Source organism: Lepeophtheirus salmonis, chromosome 3 (assembly GCF_016086655.4).
Source record: "Lepeophtheirus salmonis chromosome 3, UVic_Lsal_1.4, whole genome shotgun sequence".
Taxonomy (NCBI): domain Eukaryota; kingdom Metazoa; phylum Arthropoda; class Copepoda; order Siphonostomatoida; family Caligidae; genus Lepeophtheirus; species Lepeophtheirus salmonis.
Window position 1 is genome coordinate 1,185,827 of NC_052133.2, and position 8,675 is coordinate 1,194,501.

Genomic DNA, 8,675 nt, shown 5'->3' on the forward strand with positions numbered 1-8,675 from the left:
GATATATGCCAGAGTTTAAAAGATGAACACTTTGTGAAAAAATAACTTTTGTGAATCAATCAAATATTTCATATTTAAAACATTGGATTAATGAATTTATTGAATTATTTTATTTTAAATATATTTTTCGGATCTTTAGACTTTATTTATTCTTGTAGCTAATTTAAATTTAAGGAAATGAAATGTAATAATAAATAGTTGTCCAATTCAAATACTCCTATACGGAGTATATATATTTTGTAAGAGCAAATTTCGAAATTTTGTATAATGAATAAATGGAAGTAGGCATGAGTGTTGTTTACATATATTAGATTGTAAACAAAGCGACAGAGAGTGGTCTTGTGAGCAATGCTTGAAAAAGCTTCCCATTCCTTGTTGATTAAAAAATAATACTCCGTGCTTGGAATAATATGTATATTGTCTTCAATTTTTAGGTTAGTTGTAGTACTGTAATATCTACATATATTTAATTTGTGCAACTCCATCTGACCAATAGAGTATTTTCACGGATGTCATACATTTTATTTATTTTTATTCAACTTTATACTATCAGATTATGCACGAATTAAAATGTTTTAAATTTAAAGCAAATCTATATAATTAAATATTAAGCAAAGGAGAAAACACGAATTTCGTGCATTAAAATGCGTAGATAACGAGGGGACTAACGTCATGTTTTTTTCTTTTTCTAGATCAAAAGGTTTGGTAAATCCTTTTTTTACAACTTTGATACGTCCTTCCATCATAAGAGAAGCCGTGCAATGACTCCATTCTTCTCTCGAGCTCATCTAGAAGAGGTTAGTTTTTAATTTTATCATGTAAATAACTTTTTGGATCCCCATAATATTAGATTCCATTTTAAATGCGTATTTGAACGGAAGTGAAGTTGAGACTAGATAATTTGAAGAGCTCAAGATTAACCTTATCAATAAATAGTATCAAAATTGAAGGAAAAACCATCTTTGAGGACTTTAAGTTGGTGGTTTTACTACATAAAATGGACAAATCTCCAATCAATCTTGATTTGACTCCATCAAATGGCTTTAAAAATAATAAAGACTTAAAATTTGGATTGAATACAACTTGATGCCAAGGGTAAGCATATATTTGTTTTATTCAATCTAATGTTTTAGCCATTTTTATAAAAAAATATTTAAATATAACAAAAGAAAAAAACAAACAAATGATTAATATAATTAATAGGACATAAGATACCTTCAACAATAAAAGAGGCCTTCACACTTTATCGTAGGGATGATTCTGTGCTTCTGGAATTCTTTGGACCAAATTATTGGATTTTGAAGAAGCTTTTTAAAGTTGGGTTGTCAAGTAAGAACCCTATTCCCTCATTAAAATATCCAATTGATATGAGGTAAAAATCCAGGCGGCATTTCAACGGCTCTAAAGGCCTCGTGTATCCATCCATTTTATTAACTATTATTGATTGTTTAATTAAAACTAATAAATTCATTGCTATGGCCGCCTTCCTCCCTCCTTCTATAGGTCCGAAAAGGAAAAGTCGATGCCCTATCTCTTCATTTTAATTGTGCAAGGATCTAAGATGCAAGATGCCTTAAGTCTTTCATCATTTCACACGACGTATAAATATGAAGTTGAAGAAGCACAGCCTTTCCTTCTTGGGGTTTCCAATAAAATTATTGCTAAAAGTGTCTTGCAGTTTAAATGAGCTAGTAGGTTTCACGTAGGTAAACACTTTTTAAAGATCGAAAAATATTTAAGATTTATTCCTTTCCGTCTTTCTCCTCCAGTCCAGTACAGTGCAATCTAAATAATGGACATGAGACAGTCTTATTATAGTAAAATCTTTTAAACTTTCAAAATCTCTCAGCTCTTTCTACAGCTCTTGACAGGAATATATTAAAAGATGTTATCAATTTTTTTTAAATATATATATTTAGCTTTTTTAGCATTTTCGCTAGATTCAGCCACAAGATCCTCATCCTTGATGATTCCTTCCAGTATCGTCTTCCTTTCAATTGCTCTCAATCTATTTCTATATCTCCTATGAGATAATTGAACTAAATAAAAGTAATATGTGCTACAAATTCCTTTGAAATATCTGAATATATATTTTTTTGATCGATTAGAGACAAGAAAATAGGATAATTAAGGAAAAATATCTTATTATTTACCTTGTAACAGTTGTTTATTATCTAAAATATTAAAAAAATATTGTACAACTATGTAATAACACATTTTTATTACATTTTAAGGTAGATAAGTAATAATACTAGGCAATAGAGGGATAATTTTGTGGTATACAGTATGGGTTAAGTTCTTTTATTACTTGGTCCTATTTTGACATCGAATAGTCCACTAAAAGCCTTAATAATAATATAAAAAAGGCTTTATTGCTATAAAACTTGATTGTTTAGCCCCCCAAAATGGCCCACATCAATAATGCTTACGTCAGATGAAAATGCTTCATACTAAAAAAAATATTTATAACTTTTTTGGTTTATTAACCCGAATGTTACAATTCAAAATTAAGTATATGATTTAAATCGAACTGAATCATTTTTATTTTATATGAAAATTAAAAAATATAAGACAAATACTTTAACACCTAAAATGACAATGAAATTCAGTTGTTAGTATATACTTTACGTCATTACAAAAGTTTGTTAAGAGGAAAATTCAATGGTATTTTTTTTATTGATTTATTCTGTTCAAAAAAATATGTATGACAATTAGGTATGTAGAAATATCAATAGGTAAAGTCTCTGTTCCCCTACAACAAATGGTTTTACTAATCAATATAGAAGCGGGAAACTTTAAAATTTTTTGTAAAAATGCAATTAATATTCTTCAATTAGACATAAATGGTTTTACTCAATTTAATAATAAAACGACGATGGTACATTCCATTCCATTGCGGACTGCCGGGATCAAAAATGATTCTATATATTTTTAAGTAATGTAACTCTAGTCGATTTATCTAAAAAAAAATCAAAATTAAGAAAAAGATTTAGTGAATATCATAAATTTCTTTTTAATAACTTAATAGTAAATACACACTACAACGACACACGTGCCCCACCTCTTAGCACACTGCTAGTATCAAAATGATGCCACGCAAATTAATAACTATGCTGCCTTAACAAAATAATGATGTTTGAGTGTACTGTTTTGACTAATATAGTTACAATACAAGTATTCACTTTCTTCTAAACAAAAAAAAAAGAATTCCAATATGTCTGAGTAGATGTTTGAACAAGTAAAAATCGCTGAGTACAAAAAAACTGTTTGTTGAGGTTTTAGGGATTTTTAGAAAGTATATGGCTCCGATCTAGATGTTGGGTTCACATACTTAATGCAAACAATTTTTTTAGGGCGGCCAAAAGGAGGAAACATTAGACACTATATTACGTCAAAGATAAAATGGAATCAAAATTCATGGTCGTTCTAGTATTAATAAATAGTCATATTAGTAAGGATTTGTACCCTTTACCTTCATTTTGTTTTCTTAATCCAAATAATATTTTACTTTCTTCATCTTTTTCTGGATTGAAAATGATACTTCACTACTGAACATGGATCATGTAAAACTTGATTAATATGAATATATCTGTTTATGTGTATTTATATAAATAAAGCAAAGTTTGTCTTACTGTCTGCTCATGACTCATTCTTGAGTGTGTGCTTAATAACTTAGGCCATCATAACTACTTCATCTTAGAAATAGCAATGTAACGATGTGTGTGTGTAGGTAAAGCTCAGTGGGTCATACTACAAAAAAATATTTAAAAAGTCATAGTCAGTTTTAAGTTGGACGCTAAAGAGTTGATAGAAGAAAGGGTTTATTTATTTAATGCAAGACAGAAGTACTAAAAATATTGTTTAATAATAAGTCACTTCGTATTTGTATTTGCCTTTTTTAATAATTTTTTAGAACTGTATATTACATACTTTTTTAATTTTCTTCAAAATAACTATAATTTCTCAACACATAATTAAATATAAACTTGGAAAAATCTTCTATACAAATAAGGCAAAGTTTGTCTCTCTATGTTTGTCAGTGTCTATTAACTCTGAGCAATGCCTAGGATATACATAATTACAAAATGCAAAGAAAAAGTCGAAATATACATATATATATAAATACGTAGGATTAAGCATGCTTTTGATTTCAACTAAAAAGCATGGCTTAACACATTCCTTAACCATACCTGCATATGCCTAAGCAATTTCAAAATGCACTCCTATCCCAAGGGTAATTCGAAAAAATATTTTTGAAGATCTTCTTCATTACCTACGTGTCAAATCGACTTCTTTTTTTTTCTAGGGGGGAATTAATAAATATATTCTCAGATATCTGGGGCGTCTGCAGGATTATTGTTATTATCATTATTTTGGCTTGGTTTTTTGAATTATTTTTTTTAGAAAATATAACAAAATCCTATTTACAAAAAATTTCAAAAATCTATAGTTATTCACAGAAAATATAATTTTTTGGGGAAAAATTTAAAAAAAACATAGCTATTCACAGAAAATTAAATTTTTTGGAAAAAAATTTGAAGCATTAATTTGTTTGAGAAATTTTTTTGAAAAACTAAATTACATTTTAAATATTTAAACTTTTTGAAAAAAAAATCAAATATTACATTTTCTATTAAAATGCGAGCATTCCTTATTTTTGGGGGGAGGGGACTACAGCCCCTCCTGACCTCCATCTGCAAACGCCTCTGGCTATGTATGTAGTTATAAATTCATAAGTAATTCTAATTTATTTTTCATCAAAATTATTTCCGATCAAATATTTCAATTCAAAATAATATAATCAGTTAGAATCCGTGGAACAAAGTTTAATCGTTTTTAAATAGTGGACACATTTTCTCTTCTAATAAGTTGTAGACATACAAATTAAACTTGATATTTGGAAACTTAATGTTTCTCTTCTCAAGTCTAAAAAAATTAAGAAAAAAGTTTATATTAGCATAAGCTATTATAAAGAAAGGCAGGATATGGGAATATACTCATCTCTTCAAACTCTTGAAGAAATTGAAAACTCGTCAAGACTTATTATGAAATTAGCAGGGAAGGAGGGGACAAGGAAAATAAATTCAGCGAAAGGGCAAATTGAAGCGCTCAGGGGATTTGAAGAGGAAAGAAATAACAAACTGAAGAAAATAATGGAAAACAAAAACAAGAGTGATGTGATAAGAGCAATAGCTGAGCTGGTTAAAAGCAACATCTTTTCTACTGAAAATTTTAAACGGATGGAAAAATTCTCTCAAAGAAGAAAATTACAAACGTTAAAATACCTAATGGCTCAGTATCCAACGATCCAAAGATGATCTTAAAACTTACTATCCAATTTTTTCCCGAAATTATATAAATGCAAAGACTGCAACGGAGACACCAAGTGCAATTTCTCCGAAAGTTGGCGAAAAAGTAATTTCAGCTATTGGTGACAAGTTTAGTGGAAGAATAAATACTCTCATTCAGGGAGCCAGACTAAAATAAACTTTGAGGGAGTCGATGAGCCAATTAAGTCAAACAAAATTTTAGAATACTTATACAGTTATTAAAAAAAAAAGAAAAAAACTATAAGTCCCCAGGGTTATCAGGACTCCTTATTGAATTATATAAGACTTTTGCTTCTGACTTAGCTCCAGTCCTTGAGGGTGCCTACAAGGAGATCTTTGATGAAGGCGGTGTTTTGGGCTTCATTACTTCAGGAACTTTGGTGTTTTTCCCTGAAAAAGAAAAAGATAGTTTTGATATAAGCAATGATGGGTAAGTTAACTTATGTTTTTAACTAGTTAAGTTAAAGTTAATTATTATTTATTTTTTACCGTAACTAGTTGAGTTACGATTAATATCGATTTTTATGAAAATTAACTTGTTACGTTTAAGTTACTTTCGAGTTTACTTTTTTTTACTAAGTTTAAGTTAAAATTAATTTCGATATTAAAAAATAACTGTTTAAGTTTGTCCATTGAGAGATTTATCAAGACTTCATAATAAAAATTATTCCGTCGGTCTCTATAGCTGGGATTTCATCTTCTTCCTATTAAATAATCAAGAAAAAAAAATACAGATTCAAACTCCCAACAACTTCAATTTCGAAGCAAAAAAGCAATACAAAAGAAATTAACTAATTAAATGGAGGTAAAAGAAAGCTAAAATTTTAGATTTTTGAGATTTTATGTAATTTTAAACATTATGTAAAACTATAAAAATATCGGAGATAATAAAAAAACGATTTGGTGTGTAATGATCCAGTTCCAAAGTTTGATAAAGCAGATAGTGTCGACATACCGTTTAACTAAATTATTGGAGAACTAACAGTTATTTCAAGAAAGGTTTTTTAGTATTTCATCCGAGAATAAAAAAAATAATTTAACTTTAACTAATTAACTTAAGTAAAAGTTAAGATAATGCAGATTACAAAATTAACTAGTTAAGTTAAAGTGAAAATAACGCTGTTCAAATAACTAACTAGTTATGTTAAAAGTTAATTAATTTATCTTATTAACTTATCTAAGTTAAGTTAAGTGAAGTTGCCCAACTCTGGATATAAGTAATTAAAGACCAATTACTCTACTAAACTCATCATATAATATATAGACAGGCATACTAAGTATGAGAATGGCGAAAGTACTCCAAAGTATTATTACGAGCGAACAGAAAGGATTTATGAAAATGAGACTGCCCGAACACATTCCTCCCATTATCCAGGATTCCATCAGAGAATTAAAAAATAAGAAAAAAGGCTTGCTGTATCTTTGATAGATTTTGAGAAAGCGTTTGACTCGGTTTTTCATACTAATATACTTCGCCAATTAATCAGAGGTTCATTCCCCCCTTCCCCTCCGGTTGGTCTATATGATTTCCACTGTCCTTCATCGAGTTCCCTGTAAAATAGAGAAATGAGGTTACTCCTCCTGGTTCCATAATACAAGAGGCTGTAGACAAGGTGACGGCTTTTCCCCTTCCTTATTCTTACTGGTGGTCAATAGCCTACACAAGAAATTTATGAGTAATGACCAGACTAAAGGTCTCAGATATATATCTAAAAAAAACAACTTAAAAATCATTTTGGTATGCAGACGATCTCACACTGATCCTCGAGGATACTTTAGAGAGCTTAACCCACTCTGTAGTTACAACTTTCCGAACACTAGATAAATTTAAAGATGAATCAGGCCTAAGAGTGAATATCGACATAAGAGAGGTCTTTATGTCTGATGAGGATGTATTCAGAAATAGTTTTCTACATCTGAAGGTTTCGCAATTCTTCTCTCTTTTGGGCTTAAAAATTGACGTCTCAGGGGGATATGTTGCTATAGAAATAAACGAGACACAAGTCATTTCAAAATCAGAAGATCTTCAGAATTTTTACTCATCCCTTCATCTGATCCTCTTAGACAAAGTCAAGGTTTGGAGTATAATTATTATTCGAAAGGTTATACATCTGCTGAGATTCATTCCATATAACAAAGGCGCCATTCAAAAAATAGATCGTATTCGTGAGACTTCTTCTGGAGTAAAATATCAAAATGCTGAATTGAGGCCTCCATTCTCGATTGGGAGTTAGGATATTTTAACACTGAATCCCTATGGAAGTCCTTAAATCACTCGTGGTTTTCAAGGCTATTGAAAAGGGAGAACCTTTGGGCTCTAAAGATAAGAATAACTTCTGGATGTGGGCAAGATATCAGCTGAGTGAAAGAAATCATATGGGTCCATTAGAACTCACAAAAACAATAAAAACTTTGTACTGGGCCAAAATGGTGTTTTCTTGGAATTCCGTTTTCCTGTCGGCCCTTCCTTTAGTAGGCCCACACGAGTTCCTAAATTATAATTTAAGGATACATAGTAATGAAGAACTATACATATCAGATCAACTCACCTCATTCGGATAATTAAAAGGTAGGAAGCCTTCCTTGGATTCCCACAACTTCTTGGTGGGAGGTCGTACACACATCAGGACTACCTAAAATTGGGACCCTACACGCTGGGTATTATTGCACTGTCGACATTGAGCATTAGCAGAGTCAGGAGAGCCTTTTCTGGAAGAGTCCTGGAGAATAACCCAAAATATGGAATAAAAAGTCGTTTGGAGGAGTTAGGTATATCCCCTAACAGTCCTATTCTAAATTATGTAGGATGCATTCTTCAAAATCCCTTCACAAACTCGAAACGAAAGTGGTTTCGATATAAATTAGCTACCAGGTCATTATTTAGTTGAAACTTCTTTTATGGGCTACATTATTTCGGTACAACAAAAACAATAACCGTCTCAGACTGGTATGGATTTCCTGATCGAAACTCAACACTAGAAGTTAGTAAATTATTTATGTAATTTTTTCTTCAAATATTCCAATATTTTTTACCTAAATATATTAATAATAAATATGTGTTCACTCCTTAACAAGATTTACTTCAGGTTAAAGTCATTGAATATAAAACACTAATAATGTGCAGAGTACATGGAAAGAACGACAGTGGACAACAGCAATACAAACAAGTGTGATGGTGATTCTTTGTAGGATTCATCATGAGCATAGATTGGGTTTTATATCTCATTGGACATTATGGCAATGCTTAGAGTAGTGATTCTTACAACCTTTTAACTCGGAGGAGCCCCTTAGCGTATTTTGGAAGGATGATCTAATTTTAGTTAGAAAAAACAATTTTATATTTTT